General features: G+C 50.5%; 1 protein-coding gene across 1 annotated transcript in view; it reads right to left on the bottom strand.

Annotated features, from left to right (window-relative positions):
• DNAI7 (dynein axonemal intermediate chain 7) overlaps nucleotides 1-15,866 on the bottom strand; it is a gene marked incomplete in the record, with an annotated part of 1,381,690 nt that overhangs the window by 1,002,157 nt on the left and 363,667 nt on the right.

Below are 15,866 nucleotides of genomic sequence, written 5' to 3'. Positions count from 1 at the left end.
GGGCGGAGCCAACAGAGTAATATACAGCGAACTGCCAGTAGCATGCAGAGACCTGCCAGTTTCTTAGCATCACGGGGTAACTGCGGGAATAAGCAGTGCAGTGGGGTGGGGGTGATTGGGTGTTCCAGAATGTCAGACAATGTAGAGCAAATGTCTAGCCAAAATTGGGACAGACGGGGACAGAGCCACAACATGTGTATATAGGAGGCTTGATCAGCGCCGCACCTAGGACAAGTGGGGGGTTTGGCGTTAAACATACGGTGGAGTCTCATAGGGGTATGATGATACCTGTGTAAAATTTTAAACTGGTTGAGTTTAAATTTAGTGTTGTAGGAGACCTCGTGGGTACGAGCGCACATCCGAGACCACCTCTCGTCGGTGATCTCAGTACCAAGGTCCTCCTCCCATCTGCGTCTCAGCTCGGTAAAGTGGGGGGCAGCTCTAGTCTGCAATAAGGAATAGAGCCTCGACACCTTGCCTCTGAAGGAGAGATAGAAGCAAAGCTCCTCAACTATAGGTTCATCAGTGGGCAAGGCGGGGAAGTCGGAACATCTGGACTTGAGATGTGCTCGGAGTGAAGAGTACTGTAGCCACACCGAGGGTCGGCGCCTGAGTGAAGGAGGAAGGTCAGACCATTCTATAAAGTTTCCCTGTTCAAAGGCATTGCGTAGGGTCAGGAAGCCGGCAGCGGCCCAGCGAGTGACCACCGAAGGCGGAATGTGTGGAACATCGGGAAGGAAGTTCCACAGTGGCAAGTCACCCCATGGAACGGGCAAGGTGTGTTGACCATGGACCAGAGTTTGGTCAGTGCCAAGGATGTACTAGCTACCGGATTCGCAGAGTTTAAGTCAGGGGGATTAGTTGGAGGACCAGGGAACCGATCACTCGGTCACAGACAGCTAGCTTCTCAAGGCGGACATGTGGGGGAGGATCAATGGTGTTGAACCAGAATGCAGCGAACTGTGATTGGGCCACCACCGAGTATCTGATAAAATAGGGTGCGCTGAAACCGCCCAACGCCTTAGGAGCAGTTAGTGTAGTCAATTTAAGCCGGACCGCCCCCGAGTGCCAGAGGAAGGTGTTACATGTGGTGCGCAGTGTTTGGAAAAAGGTATCCCCAGGCCACAGAGGCAGATTGGTAAATCGGTACAGTAATTGAGGTAATACAATCATTTTTAGTATGCCTATTCTGCCTGTTAGTGTGAGGGGAGGTTTAGTCCAGCTGGAGGTTCTAGCCTCCAGGTTAGTTAAATAAGCGTGATAATTGTCATCACATACCTGTGACGTGTGCCGGGAGACCACCACCCCAGGTAGGTGAAGCTAGAAGGAGCCCAGTTGATCCCATGTAGGTCGGGGGGGGGGGGGGTTGTGTCGAATCAGTGAGTGGGAATAATGTGGACTTGGAGCAATTAACCCTCAAACCGGATATATCCCCAAATCAAGCCACGTCTGTCAGTATAGGTGAAAGATTAATTTCAGGGGATCGAACAAACAGCAGGGTATCGTCGGCATAAAGGGAGACTATGTCAGTCTGGCCAGATGTGCGCAACCCTCTGTGCGAGTGTGGCTGCCGAATCATGTCAGCGAAGGGCTTCATGGCTATAGCAAAAATGAGTGGGGAGAAGGGGCATCCCTGGCGTGTACCTCTAAATATCTGAAAGGGGGAAGAGCACATGTCTTCCGTACGGACCTTGGCTGACGGGGTGGTGTAAAGGAGCTTTATCCAGGCGCGGAAGTTGGGGCGAAATTTGCAATTCTCGAGAACACACCACAGGTATTTCCAAGAAACTGAATCAAATGCCTTTCGCATGTCCAATGTGGCTGCCACTGCTTGTGTGGCCGGGTCGATTCTGCCGACTACATTGAAGAGTCTCCGTAAATTTAGGGAGGTGGACCTGCCAGGGACGAAGCCAGCCTGGTCTGGATGAATAATGTGGGACATGTACAGGTCTAAGCGGTTGGCAAGTAGTTTGGCAAATATTTTAATATAACTATTAATCAGCGAGAGGGGTCGGTAAGAGCTACACTGCGTGGGGACTTTACCAGGCTTGAGGAGCACCGTAATCAATGCCTCCCGGAGAGACGGTGGAAGTATGCCCATGTTGCACGATTCTTCCCATAGGGTCAGTAGGTGCGGCGCTAGATGGGCCTTGTATAGTTTGTAGAAGTCCATCGGGAGCACATCAGGGCCGGGAGCCTTCCCCGATGCCAGTGACTCGATGGCCTCCACAATTTCCTCTAGGGTGAAGGGCCTCTCGAGGGAGGCGCTAGTGTCGGCTGACAGGACTGATAAAGGGAGGTTCTCTAAATAGGAATTGATTTCAGAAATCTGGGAAATGTCAGCCACCGAGTACAGGGAGGTGTAAAATGCGAGAAACTCAGAATTGATGTCTTGAGGGGAGGTGGCGAGTGTGCCATCTGGTCTAGTAATGGCCGGTATGTTGGGGGCACCGAATTCGCGGCGTAGAAGCCTAGCTAACATTCTACCGGGGCGCTCATCCTCGCCGTATTTCCTCGCCGATCGAGGGGAGTCCAGGAACTTAACCTCGCGCTCAGCAAGGCCACGGAACCTGTCCAGCTCAGAACCCAGCATCGCTAATGTAGCCGGAGAGTGATCCACAGCGTATTGGGATTCATAGACAGATAGGGCTGATTCGCTGGTGGCGATGTCAGCACAAATGCCCTTAAGGATGCCACTGCTCTTGGAGATGGCAACCCCTCTCGTGTGTGCCTTGAAGGCTTCCCAGAGCACAGCGTGTGTGGAGACAGAGTTTATGTTAATCTCGAAATATTCCTCGATGGAAGATTCAAGCTCGGAGGCAAAAACCTGGTCAAGAAGCACGTGAGGACTCATCCTCCACTGTCTTGTTTTGTTAGCGTCTGAACCCCAGTTTAAAGAGATGAGTACTGGTGAGTGGTCCGACAGTGTCCTGGGGAGAATGGCCAAGTGAGTTACGCATCTAACCAGTATGTCTGTGACAAGCCATCTATCTATTCTAGAGTGGGAATCATGCACTGAGGAGTAAAAGGAGTATGTGCGGTCATCAGGATGCATCAGGCGTCATGCGTCCACCAGTGCCAAGCGGGGGAGCGAAGTCAAGATTGAGTAGGCTGCCTTAGACAGTTGGCGAGGACGAGAACCCGACCTATCCAAAGTGACATCTAATATCGTATTGAAGTCCCCGCCCCATAAAATAGGAATCAGGGGGTAGCTCTCAAGTAGAGTGGCTAGGTGAAGGTAGAAATTAGGGTTGTCGACGTTAGGACCATATATGTTCAGGATAACTATCTCCTGCTGTTGTAATATACCAGTGATGAGTACAAATCTTCCAAGTGGATCTATGTGGGATTGCTGACAGGTAAACTTCAAACTTCTGTGTATTAGGGTGAGGGTGCCTCGACTCTGAGTGGAATAATTTGTGTAATATCTCTGGGGGCCCCATTGCTTGGCGAATCGTTCCCATTGCTCCGAGCGAGCATGGGTTTCCTGTAAACATAGGATCTTTACTCCATGGTGTTCAGCGTGGAGCTGAATCTGCCACATCTTCTTATAATTGCCTAATCCCCAGACATTCCAGCTCATAAAGGTTAGAGAAGTGTCAGCCATATTCGTAGGAGTGACGGTGGAATAAGCAAAGATGGACTCCAGTGACATGAAAGGTGTGTACCTTAGGTGTATGCGGTCGCCTGACTGCATATATGAATTGAATGGGCGCGGTGCCTGCGGGGCCTCCGGAGGCTGTCAAGACATTTTTAAACCATAACGTTCCCTTCCAAACCCCCACCCACATCCCTCCCCCAATCAGAGGGACGAAACCCGAACAAAACCAGAACAACCATAAACTTTTAGGCATCAACGCCTGGGGGTCTGTTAGCAGCCGGGCGATGGCGGCCGGACTGGGAAGAGCGTAAGGAGATTTATGCTACGTAGTAGGATTAAGTGGAGCATTTAGAGTGGGTCCAGGTTACATCGGGACCAGATCTATAAGCAAGGACCCACGGGAGAATGGGGTGGGGCCATGTGCCCGGACACGGCACCAAAAGAATTGGGTGTGATCCTAGTCAGGGAGGGGCCAGGGTCCTGGAACATAATACAGAAGTGGGTGTTTTGAAGAGCAGGGTAGCTCCAAGCTGGGAACCCAACAAGAAACAGACATTACAGTCTACGATGCAGCAGTATAGCGACGAAACATCACCCACACGGAGAGGTAATGGGGCAACAGAGGCAACTTGTGCAGCAGTAAGCTACGATGAACAGTGGCCATCGTGAGGGAGGGAGCGCTGTGGCGGTCCGGTCCCGTGGCCCAAGTATGTTAACAGATATTGAAAAAACATGATACTCATATTAACACTGTTTAGATCAGCCAGGAATGTGTTCGTCTATAAAGTTCGAAGCCTCCTCTGGGGTGGTGAAGAAGTACGTTTGATTGGAATGTTCAATCCTCAGCTTGGCGGGAAAGAGCATGGAGTACTTGACTCCGAAGTCTCGAAGTCTCTTTTTCACCGTGAGGAAGGTTTAACGCTCTTGTTGCACAGCCACAGAGAAATCCGGATACAAGTGTATTCTCGCCGCCCCAAGATGCAGCTCCCCTTTGGCCCTGGCCGCCCGGAGCAGGGCATCACGGTCACGGGAATTGAGGATTCTGGCTATGATAGGTCGGGATGGGGCACCCGGCCTGGGCTTTGCGGTCAAGGATCGGTGGGCTCTCTCCACTGCAAATTGTGCCGAGAGCTTGGGGTTATCCAGGAGCGCCAAGAGGGTGCGTTCCACGTAATCATCCATGGGCTCACGAATGTTGTCCTCCGGTATACCAACAATGCGGAGGTTATTCCTCCTGGAGCGGGATTCGAGGTCATCATTTTTCTTCTCAACCATGGAGACCCGGTGTCAGGTTTCCTTCCCCTATTCAGGCTATTTTCCCTTATTCAAGTTTCCTTCTCATTATTTCTCTTCATTAATCCTTTTTTAGATTGGCCTTATTTGGGTGGGAAGTTTTCTATTGTAGTTGGTTTGGCCTTAACTTGCTGATTCAGAATCCTGGTTCTGACCCAAGGCAAAATGGAGTCTCACAGTGACAGCTCTGATTGGTTAGAAGACACTGCAGAACAACAATGAACATTCTAAGGCCTTTCATTCTGTCAGGCTGAGAGGTCCTGTGTCCGCGGAAGCTGCTGAACCCCCAACGATCCCCCTGAAATGTAATTCCCAGAACTAGATTTCAATTCAGCTCTGTAAACTACACCCCAAAGGGAAAGTGGGAAGTGGATAACAAAACAACACCAGGCAGACTGCGTCAAGGATAACCAGAGCTGAACCTGCAGAGGATATAAGAAAAGCAGATACAATTCCTTTATTTACTTACTTAACCTTAGGAATGGGAAAGACTTTAAATCCTTAACTAATAATTAAGAATCATACCTGGCTCTTCTCTTGAAATTTCTTAGAGAAGCTTGTAAAGAAGCTGAAAATCTCTCTAACTTGAGACTCTTGAAATTCACAGCAACTTCTTACTTTGGGCAAATCTGGAAAGTTTAGTTCATTGTCTTTTCCAAAATGCACTAGATGTCCAGTTAAATTGTCTTTATTTATTCTTTCCTTTTCTTTCAAACTATTTACAATTCCATTGAGTTTGTGAATTCTTGAAGAAACACGTTTTAAACTCACACACGGGTTATTTCCATACAGATGAAGTTCACGTTGAAAACTTCCTGCGTTGAAGAACACGCGCACGGAAAGCAAAATCCACGCGCAGAAAACACATGTGCAAGCCTAACCACGTAAAGTAGAATTCACGCGCAAACGAGAGCACGCGCAGAAAAAACACACGCGCTAAACAATTTCCGTGTTGATGAACTTCCGCGCCTATTCACACGCGCCTTAATCCACGCGCAATGAGTTCACTCGCGATCACGTTTAAAAAGACACGCGCAAGAAACCGCACGCGCAATTGAGTTCTAGTGCAGAAGCACACGCGCTTGAAATCACACGTGCTATAAAGTTCTCACGCGGCAATTAGATTTTCGCATCCGGAAGCACACGCGCTGGAAACACACACGCTTTAAAGTTCTCGCGCTACAAATGAATCTCACGCTAGGAGCACCCGCGCTGGAAAACAAACGCGCTCTTGAGTTCTCACGCGTCGAACAGATTCTCGCGCTAAGGAGCACCCGCGCTGGAAAACACACGCGCTCTTGAATTCTCACGCGACGAACAGATTCTCGCGCTAAGGAGCACATGCGCTGGCAAACACACGCGCAGTTGAATACACTCGCACGCGCAAAGGTTCAACGATATTTTCAGATTACAAGTAGTACGCGTATTTTCAAATAGCATTCAAGCGCACTCAGGAAGTTCAATAGTACAAGTACACAGATAACTATTTACGAATTTTCAAGGAAATGTCATTAAGATGAACAGAGCTGCAGTACAAACAAAGTCACTTATCTCCAGAGCGAATTCATAAGGATCTTCAGAGTTTCCTGTCTTCAAAAACGAATTCCTGACAACTGATAGCTTCTCCAGAAACCCCCAAGAAAGTAGCCGCTCAACTGCTAACGCCTGAAGGATAAAATCCACCAGGCCCAAGTCTAAAGCAGGAGCAGCCCCTAAACACGTCCTCTCAGCTGGGGTTTAGATGATGAAAGGCACAGAGTGACAGTTTAGAATGTTCATTGTTGTTCTGCAGTGTCTTCTAACCAATCAGAGCTGTCACTGTGAGACTCCATTTTGCCCGGCCGCTGAGGAGGGCTGCCCTCCCCCACAGCAGGCCGCGGCGCCGCGCTCTCAAGTAGAGGGAGAGCCGCAGGCGCCGGAGTCATGACACGACCCGATGCGAGCACCTGCAGCCCCGTCGCAGCCAGAAGACCCCCGTGCAGTCCAGGAAGGGCGGTGGGGGACGAAACCTCTTAGGGCTTCAGCGAAGAGGGTTATGAGCGGGCACCACAAGAGTGAGGCAGAATAGATTTCGGTAGCCGGCGTTCAGCAAGTTTATAATGCTCTCCCCGTCCGGAGCTCCTCTAGCAGGCGCCCATCTTGTTTTGGCGCAACAGCGCCCCCCACTCCGTTCTTATTAAAGCTAAAATCTCTGCAAAGCATAGAGCATTGGAGCTACTTTTTGTTGATGCTGCCAAAAATAACCTTGGCCATGAATATGCTGTAAATAAAACAGAGTTTGCGTTTAATCAATACTTAGATGAAATAAGTCCGCCCTTTGAGAGATCCCTGTATTTGCGCTTGAGACTGGGCATCGTCCCAGTTGCTACCCTGACGTGTGTGGGGTACGGTTATGCTTTTTTTAACTGATTCTGTGACCCCTGAGTGATTTTTAAGTTTTAATATTAATATGAGGAAAACGGTTCCCCTACAAAATATCCCCACCAAAAATATCGCCGTACGTATGGCTGTTTGTCTCGCCATAGGCAATATTTTTGGGGGGATAATTTGTGGGAGTGGGGATTGGCGGGGGTGTCCCCCGCACATTTTAAAATAATGTAGGGGTTGTAGGGGTGTCCTCCGCAAGGTCCATGGGTCAATAACGTCGCAAAAATATGGCAATATTTTTGTATCGCAATATTTTTGCAGGAATATTAACACATGGAACTGAGGAAAACTAGCTACTTCGGGCGTTTTATTTACTAAGGCTGGGAGCTTTGCTCTCCATGTTATTTTTATCTGCTTAATAATCTGGTTTCGAGGTATGTCAAAAATTCCAATGTGCATAGTTCCTAATCCGAATGTAGACATGATGTCCTGTCAGCATCAGTTTCTTAGGCTGTAATAGTCAATGTAGCCACAGCAACATTTGTGTTAGCAGTCTACTTCTATCGGACTATATGGAGGAAGACCCTGTATACCAAGTCCCCTGTACAATTACCAATGGGGGTCATTCCGAGTAGGGCGGTAAGGGTTAACGGTCACCGGTAACGAGACCGGTGCCGTTAAACCCTTACCGCCCTATTCTGAGTTCCCTTTGCGGGTTGGTACTTAACGCCTGCTTTTTGCAGGCGTTAAAAAACCAACCTGCAAAGGGACCTAGGAGCTAATTATGGCACCGTAATTTACGGTGCCTTAATTAGCGCCTGCCCCATTCCCATTGAGCCCTATGGGGCAAAAATGGGAATGGGGAAGGGCCCCTGGTGAATGGGGAATTACCGATACCGCCAACCTTGGAATGGCGGAGTCGGAAAAATAACGGCGTCAACCAAGGCGCTAATAGCGCCTTGGTTAACGCAAGGGTCGGAATGAGGCCCAATGACTCCTTCAAGAGGGACGGCCACTAGCTGTCCGACCATTTGCCATAATTGCTTCAGTTTCAGGCATGCCCACAATATGTCCCATCTCTCCGCATCCACCACAGCACAGACTGGAAAGGTTGAGTACAGCACAGACTGGAAAGGTTGAGTAGTATTTGCTTCAATCACAAGAAGGCATTTATAAATGACCTTGTATGCCCCCTTTAGTCCACAAAGGTGAAGGGGCTTCCCTTTACTTTCCTTTTGTAGTTCCCACCAACCATATAGTACCCATCCTCCCGAGACCATACAGTATATATGTCTCGTGAGGATAGCTTCAGCAGCAATGCGCTCGCCTTAAAAGCAAGACGACACTGAGCCACGCAGGTTCGATCCCCGGGTTCGCGCTTAGAAACCTCTGGGTATTAAGCGTGCTATAAATTACCTATCATATCATACCATATCATACCCATATTTGCATCCTGGCCTATTTTCCAAGTGCGGAATAGTAGCCTATTCGGAAAGACTGCTGGCTGGCTATAGCATCTGAAACGTTCTGGAGAGCAATCGTTTTGTAGCTTTTTCTGCAAAGATGAACGATAAAGATAAAGAGTGAGCAGGTGACCAGCTGCAGGTCATGCATATTTCTTCAGAAACAAGTGACTTATCGGACATAATAGTTTATTTTCTCCAAAACATTGAAGGCCATTTTGCAGGGAGCAAAAGATCAATGAGAAACTGAACATGGGATAGATACTGTCAGACACTATGCTGCAACGCCCCATAACTCATCCCTTTGACGGGGGATGGCCCCCCTTCCCCTCTCTTCCCTTCATCGTCCCACCTTCCCACCCTTTCCCCCTCCCCAACCCCCAAAGTTAAATTCTGGGGCAAGAAGTGTTAACAGAAAAATAAAAGGCGCCAGACTTTCTATAAAGATCAACTCAACTTTGAATTTTAATGAAATTTGCTAAGTGTTGTGGGTGTTAGCATTTAGGAAGTAATACAGGAATATCTAATGGGACAACTGATCACACAATCACCAGTGTCCACTACTGCTTAGACGAATTAAGCCTAAAGCATTCTTTCAGTACTCCTAGATAAGATGTACTAAAGTGTCATGCTGGGTCTGACCAGGATAACTTGTATAGCGCCTCACAGTTTTAAGTAACTGTTTCTTGGCGGTGCTTGGAGGTTTTCTGTCGAAATGAAGGACAATAATTTATGTTGGATCCATTTATGTTACTCTCTTTAATTTTTCTGACAAAGGTTTGCTGTGTTCAGGGAATGGCATATGCATAGATAGGCAGTAACCCTCAGCAACTATTGGAGTGTCTGTCCATTTCCATAGGAAGAGCTTGGCTTAAACTATTCCTGTCTCAGATTTATTTAATTTTCATGTAATTGTTTTTTTTATAATGCGCCTAATACTGTCCCGAGTTCGGTTTCTAAGCGCGGAGCCAGGATTCGCAGCGCGTTGCTCCTGTGCTATCCTCCTTCAATTGGAAATCCATCTATGAGTGCTCCATACGTGTCGAGGAGCAGGTGAGCGGCTGAGCCAGAGGTTGGCCAGATAGCATCCAAGACCTAGACGTGGGTTGGCCTGGTTATAGTGTTGCTTATATGAGCTGGGGTGCTTGGGGAAGCTAGGTGCCAAAGGGTTGCTCTGCCCCTTTCCAGACACTCATAAATGGTAAGACCTGGTGTGTAGTGAATTCTAGGTGTAAGCCTCATTACTGTGAGTGATCGACACTACTGGGCTGGCTGGAAAGCAGAGGAGATAAGAAAGTGGATGGTCGTTTATGGCTGTAATGAAATCCTGCAGGCCTAATCTGGAACTGAGGCTGCTATATGCATACTTGAGCTGAGCACTGTAGAGGGCTGACAGCAGGCCCCTCTAAGCAAAGAGGACAAGACATTGTGAGTTAGAGGGCTACAATTTGAATGGGATCTAGGAGACTGCAACAAGAGTCAAAATAGGGGGAGAGGTCCAGAGCACTGCTGCAACAGCTGCGGGGGATCAGGGTGAGCATTAATTCAGAACAAGTTGCAATTCCCTACACCACTGATAGGAAGTAGAGGGAGGTGGACTCTCTTGACATGGCAGTATCAGTTTTCTTGACAAAGCAAGATTTTGAGCTTGTATTGTCCAAATTGAAGGTAGAGATCACAGAAGAAGGCGGAGGTGGCGAGCATCTGGTACAAATGATTTCAGGCAACATCTAATAAAAAGGGGATTGAACAATTGGGGGCAAGATTGAACGAGTGAGGGGTAGTATATACTTGGTCCTACCGAATGTGTTCCAGGATCTGAGCTTAGAGAAGAGAACATTCACTTCTTAAATAAGGGAAGTGCAAGGACTTGCAAAAAAAGTCATGTAGATATACAAGTCAAGGTCCGTCAGGAGGGAGCTGACGGGTGCTGTATGATTTTGTGCATGCAACATCTCTTTGTCATTATCCTTAAAACAGCCTCTGGTTCCTTAATTAAGACTGAGCGGGGACACACAGAGTTGGGAAGTCGAGGGCAGAGCCAGGGGCATGCCCAAGGGGTGTTTAAATAAAGCTTCACTCATAAGTACAAGATGGATCTTCTTTCATCAGCTAGCAGAATGGAAAATATATCATTTATGGACAGGACAGCAGTGTTCTCCAATTTCAGGTTTCTGCTCAGACTACACTGCAAAAAACGTGAGTGTTGAGACTGATCACACACAGTGCAACTTGAGTAGAAAAAATGTAGGTGGGGAAACCACATGTGAACTTTAAGGGTGTAATTCATGGCGTGTGCGCTAAACAGCATTCTGGCGCACCACGTATTCATGGATTTCACAAGCCATTTGGAGCCGTGGCGCAGCGAACATCCCCCAGCACCAGTTACGCCCCCAAGAATGCCCCTTGCGCAAGGAAAAGCCATCGAAATCCCCAATACGGCGCAAAGGGCCGCGCTAACCCCGGACCAGTTTACAGGCCCGCTACACTGTAATTGCTTGAAAAACTACGTGTACCCTGCTCGCGGCAGCCAAAATGTGTCAAAATGTACTCATGCGCCCCCTTGAATACAGGTACCCCGCTTGCAGCAGCCAAAACACGTGAAAATCTCCCTGCGTACCCCCTTCGATGCGCGTACCCCACTCATGGCAGCCATAACGTGTGGAAGTCAACTCGCGCACCCCTTTGAATACGCATACTCCGCCTGCGCCAGGCAAATTGCGTGGAAGAAGTCCCCACTGTGGTGTGGCTTGCCTGCGGGTCATGGTCTGGGGTGATGGGCTTCCTGCGGGAATGCCCAGGGGTGTAGGGTGGTCCCCTGTGGCGTGGGCTGCCTGCGGGTCATGGTCAGGGGTGATGGGTGATGGGCTGCCTGCAGGGCATGCCCAGGGGTGTAGGCTGGTCACCTGTGGTGTGGGCTGCCTGCGGGTCATGGTCAGGGGTGATGGGATGCCTGCAGGGCATGGTCAGGGGTGATGGTCTGCCTGCAGGGCATGCCCATGGGTGTAGAATGGTCCTCTGTGGTGTGGGCTGCCTGTGGGTCATGGTCTGGGGTGATGGGTGATGGGCTGCCTGCAGGGCATGCCCAGGGGTGTAGGCTGGTCACCTGTGGTGTGGGCTGCCTGCGGGTCATGGTCAGGGGTGATGGGATGCCTGCAGGGCATGGTCAGGGGTGATGGTCTGCCTGCAGGGCATGCCCAGGGGTGTAGGCTGGTCACCTGTGGTGTGGGCTGCCTGCGGGTCATGGTCAGGGGTGATAGGCTGCCTGCAGGGCATGGTCAGTAGTGTAGTGGGGGAGCCTGTGGTGTGGGCTGCCTGCAGGGGTTGAATGTGGGTCCTCACCACACTGGTGTGCGAATCTGGGGGTACGCAAGTGAGCTATACATGTGATTTCACTGGGTGGAGCGGGGTACGTGTATTCCGGGGAGTGCGAGTGACCATTTCACGCGATGTTGCTGGGGCGGGTAGAGTATGCGTATTCCGGGGTACGCGAGTGAGCTATACATGCGATGTCGCTGGGGCGAGCGGGGTACGTGTATTTTGGGGTATGCGAGTGAGCTATACACACGATGCTGCTGGGGCGAACGGGGTCCGTGTTTTCTGGGGTACGTGAGTGAGCTATACACACGATGTTGCTGGAGCGAGTGGGGTACGTGTATTCCGGGGTACGCGAGTGAGCTATACATGCAATGTCGCTGGGGCGAGTGGGGTACGTCTATTCCGGGGTATGCGAGTGAGCTATACACGCGATGTTGCTGGGGCGAGCGGGGTACACAAGTGAGCTATACACGTGATTTTGCTGGGGTGAGCTGGGTACGTGTATTCCGGGGAGTGCAAGTGAGCATTTCACGCAATGTCTCTGGGGCGAGCGGGGTACGTGTATTCTGGGGTATGCCAGTGAGAATTTCAAGCGATTTGGCAGTGTGTACCCTCCCCATGCCCCACAGGCAGCCCACACCACAGGCCCACCCCCTAAGCCCCCGACCATGCCCCGCAGGCAGCCCACATGGCACCATGCACTTGTGAGCCCCAACACAAGTCCCCCCCACCAGTGATGGGCACCTGCCAGCAGGCCCCGACTCAAGTCCACCCCACCCCCATTAACGGCAACCTGTCAGCAGGCCCGAATCATGTCCCCCCCACCAGTGGTGGGCACCTGCCAGCAGGCCCCGACACATGTCCCCCCACCCCACCCCCATTGACGGCAACCTGCCAGCAGGCCCTGACTCAAGTCCCCCCCACCCCACCCCCATTAAAGGCAACCTGCCAGCAGGCCCCGACTCATGTCCCCCCCCCACCAGTGATGGGCATCTGCCAGCAGGCGCCGACTTATGTCCCCCCAAACACCACGTCATATCTATACAGACCCATGGCCCTAATGGCAACCCAAATCCTACCCTCCCACCCCCAGTACAAACACCCAATGATCCACCCAACGATCCACTGCGCCCACTCCCTACCCATGCCATGAGAGTCTGAAAAGAACCAGCATGCCCATCAACAAATGTCCTACAGAGCCACACAGTGGAAACACATGACTTAGCCAATGCTCATGGAGACATGCACAAAATAAATCATAGTACACCACACCACAAATGAAGAATAATGAAATGTATTAAAAAGGAAACCAAATGACAAAATGAAAATCACACATGCAAATGAAGAAATAATGATTGCAATATGAAAAAGAAAGTGAAATCCAAGGAAAAATAAAAATCCAAAACATGAAAAAATAAAAGTGGCCCATCCCCAAAGTCCATAGAAAAAAGTCCTAAATTGAAAGGTATAAAAAAAATATTACTCCATGTGAACATCAAAAAAAGAAAGTATGTATATGTCCGGAAATATTGAAAATGAAAGTCTGAAGGGTCCATTACCCCAAAACAAAAGGAAACCTACCAAAAACCCTATCGAAAATACAACTATATACAAAAAGTGGAGCAAAGTCCATGGACTCCAAATCATAATAAAAACCAAATGAAACCTAAACCTAAATAACTATATACAACGGCGGTGGGCTAGTCCGACGGCTCACTTACTGATGTCCCGGACCAGGGCATCATTGAACTCCATGTCGATGTTCCGGAGGCGGGCCTGTTCCCTGGCCTCGAGGTCTCGCAGGGATGCAGCCATGTCCTACTCCAACTCCCTGCGAGTTGCCTCGAGGCACTCAGTCTGCCTCAAAGCCTGGTGCTTGAAGTTCTCCGCCCTGACCATTGTGAGCTGTGCCCTCTCGGCCCACCGCCGCTCCACATCTATTTGCTGGCCCAACCGCTGCCACACGGAAGACACTCCCAATCCTGGGTCCTCCTGCCCGCCCCTCCTGCCTGCCGGCCGATGCCTGGCCCCGGGATGCTGGTGGCCCGAGCCATGATCGCTCCCACACTCAGCCTGTTGTTGCCTCCAATGCCACTGCTTCTGGCAGCACGACAGCCTCCTGGCTGATGGAATGCTCTGATGCCGCCGTTCACGTGCCCTGCTCGATGATGCCTGTATGTCCTCCATCTGCTGGGGTCCAGTTGGTGGGGTGGCCACCCCTGCTGGACCTCCGACTCCCTGTGGCAGGGATGCGTCCTCCACCAGCCTGGGCGCTGGCTCAGGGGCAGCTCCACAGAGGGGCCAGATGATACTTGGGCGGGAAAATGGCATGGAGGACGAATGGCACATAGGGGGTTCACTTGAGGAGGGGGGCGCAAGAAGATCCAGCACACGGAGGAACCCATTGCCGACAACCTGTCCTAGTAGTGCGGCGCGGCCAAACATTTATTCGAAATGACGTGCATTGTCCTCACGAGAACCCTGCACGTCATCCCGAATACCACGTTGGCGCAATGCCACACCAGCTAGGACAGACTCAATCCGGTCACAGATTGCCACGTCTGCAGGGAGAGGAAGGCCAGTTGTTGTATGCGCATCCCCTCCCTGAAAACAGGTCTGGACGGAGGCAACTCTGCTGGTGCCGGATGAGGCAGTCACAGGATTGGGGACAGGATTACACACAGGCACCTCCGCGGCAGCCTGTGCTGCCTCCTGGACTGCACCACTAGCACCAGTGGAATCCCCCTTCCAGGCCCTGTGCATGGGGCTTCCACGTCCTCCTCCTCAACCAAACACCCCACCAACCTGGATGACTCTGTGCCATCTTCCTCCGTAGGCCCCTGTGGGGGCTCAGCTGCCCCTTCTGCTGCAGAGGAGTCCGCCTCCAACCTCTGTCTCTTGGACCTTCCCTCAGCAGCTGCGGCCATGGATGTAGCACCAGACTCCTCACTCCCAGAAGATATCAGTACCTGGAGATATTGATATTGACATTGATATTGATATTTTATTTCTATCGCGCTCATACACAAGTGTTTCAGAGAGTGACAAGGCAAGGGAAGGGGAACAGGGGAGAACAAAAACAACGATCTTACTAGGCCTAGTGACATTGAGAACGCGCAGGTGCAGGGTAGATGGGGAGGGGGAGAAGTGCATGGAAGGGGGAACAAAAGGAGAGTGCTGAGCGAGGAGGAAAAATACAAAAATAATAATAAAATAATAAATAAAAAGGCAACAAACAATGGGAGTGCAGCCAGCAAGTGGCAAGTGCTGGGTTTATGGCAGCAGGCCGGGTAGGTCTGAAAGGGCAGGAAGAAAAGGGGAGCGCTGTATGGGTACAGATACAGACCCCAGTGCAAGGGGTGGCCCGGAGGCAGTGCGTGAGGGTGGCAAGATGAACAGGTACCTGGGCCCAGAGGACAGAGGGTGGCCAGGTGCATGGTGCCGAGGGAGAGTAGAATCAGCAGGGGAGAGGAGGGGACAAGGCAGAAGGAAAGAGGAAGGTTTTGAGGTGGTTCCAGAACCGGAGATGGTTCTCCTCAAGTTTTAGGGTGGCAGGGAGGCTGTTCCAGAGGGAGGCCCCAGCCGAAGACAGAGATCTACCCCCAGCTCGTTTCTTTGAGAAACGACTGACCCTGGGGGAGTTAGAGGTAGAGGAGCGGAGTGCTCGAGATGGGAGGTATTTGCAGAGGGATAGCTGAAGGTATGTTGGACCCAGGCAATGGTAACACCACTATAAATAATGTAAGCAACTGGGATGAACTAGCACAATTAAAAAAAAGGTTTATCAGAACAGAGCTACATGGTGTGATCATGATTGAATACCT

This window comes from Ambystoma mexicanum, chromosome 12 (genome assembly GCF_040938575.1).
Source record: "Ambystoma mexicanum isolate Mex_15411 chromosome 12, UKY_AmexF1_1, whole genome shotgun sequence".
Lineage (NCBI taxonomy): Eukaryota > Metazoa > Chordata > Amphibia > Caudata > Ambystomatidae > Ambystoma > Ambystoma mexicanum.
The sequence above is the reverse complement of the archived record's forward strand: the minus strand, read 5'-3'. Positions and strand labels throughout refer to the sequence as shown.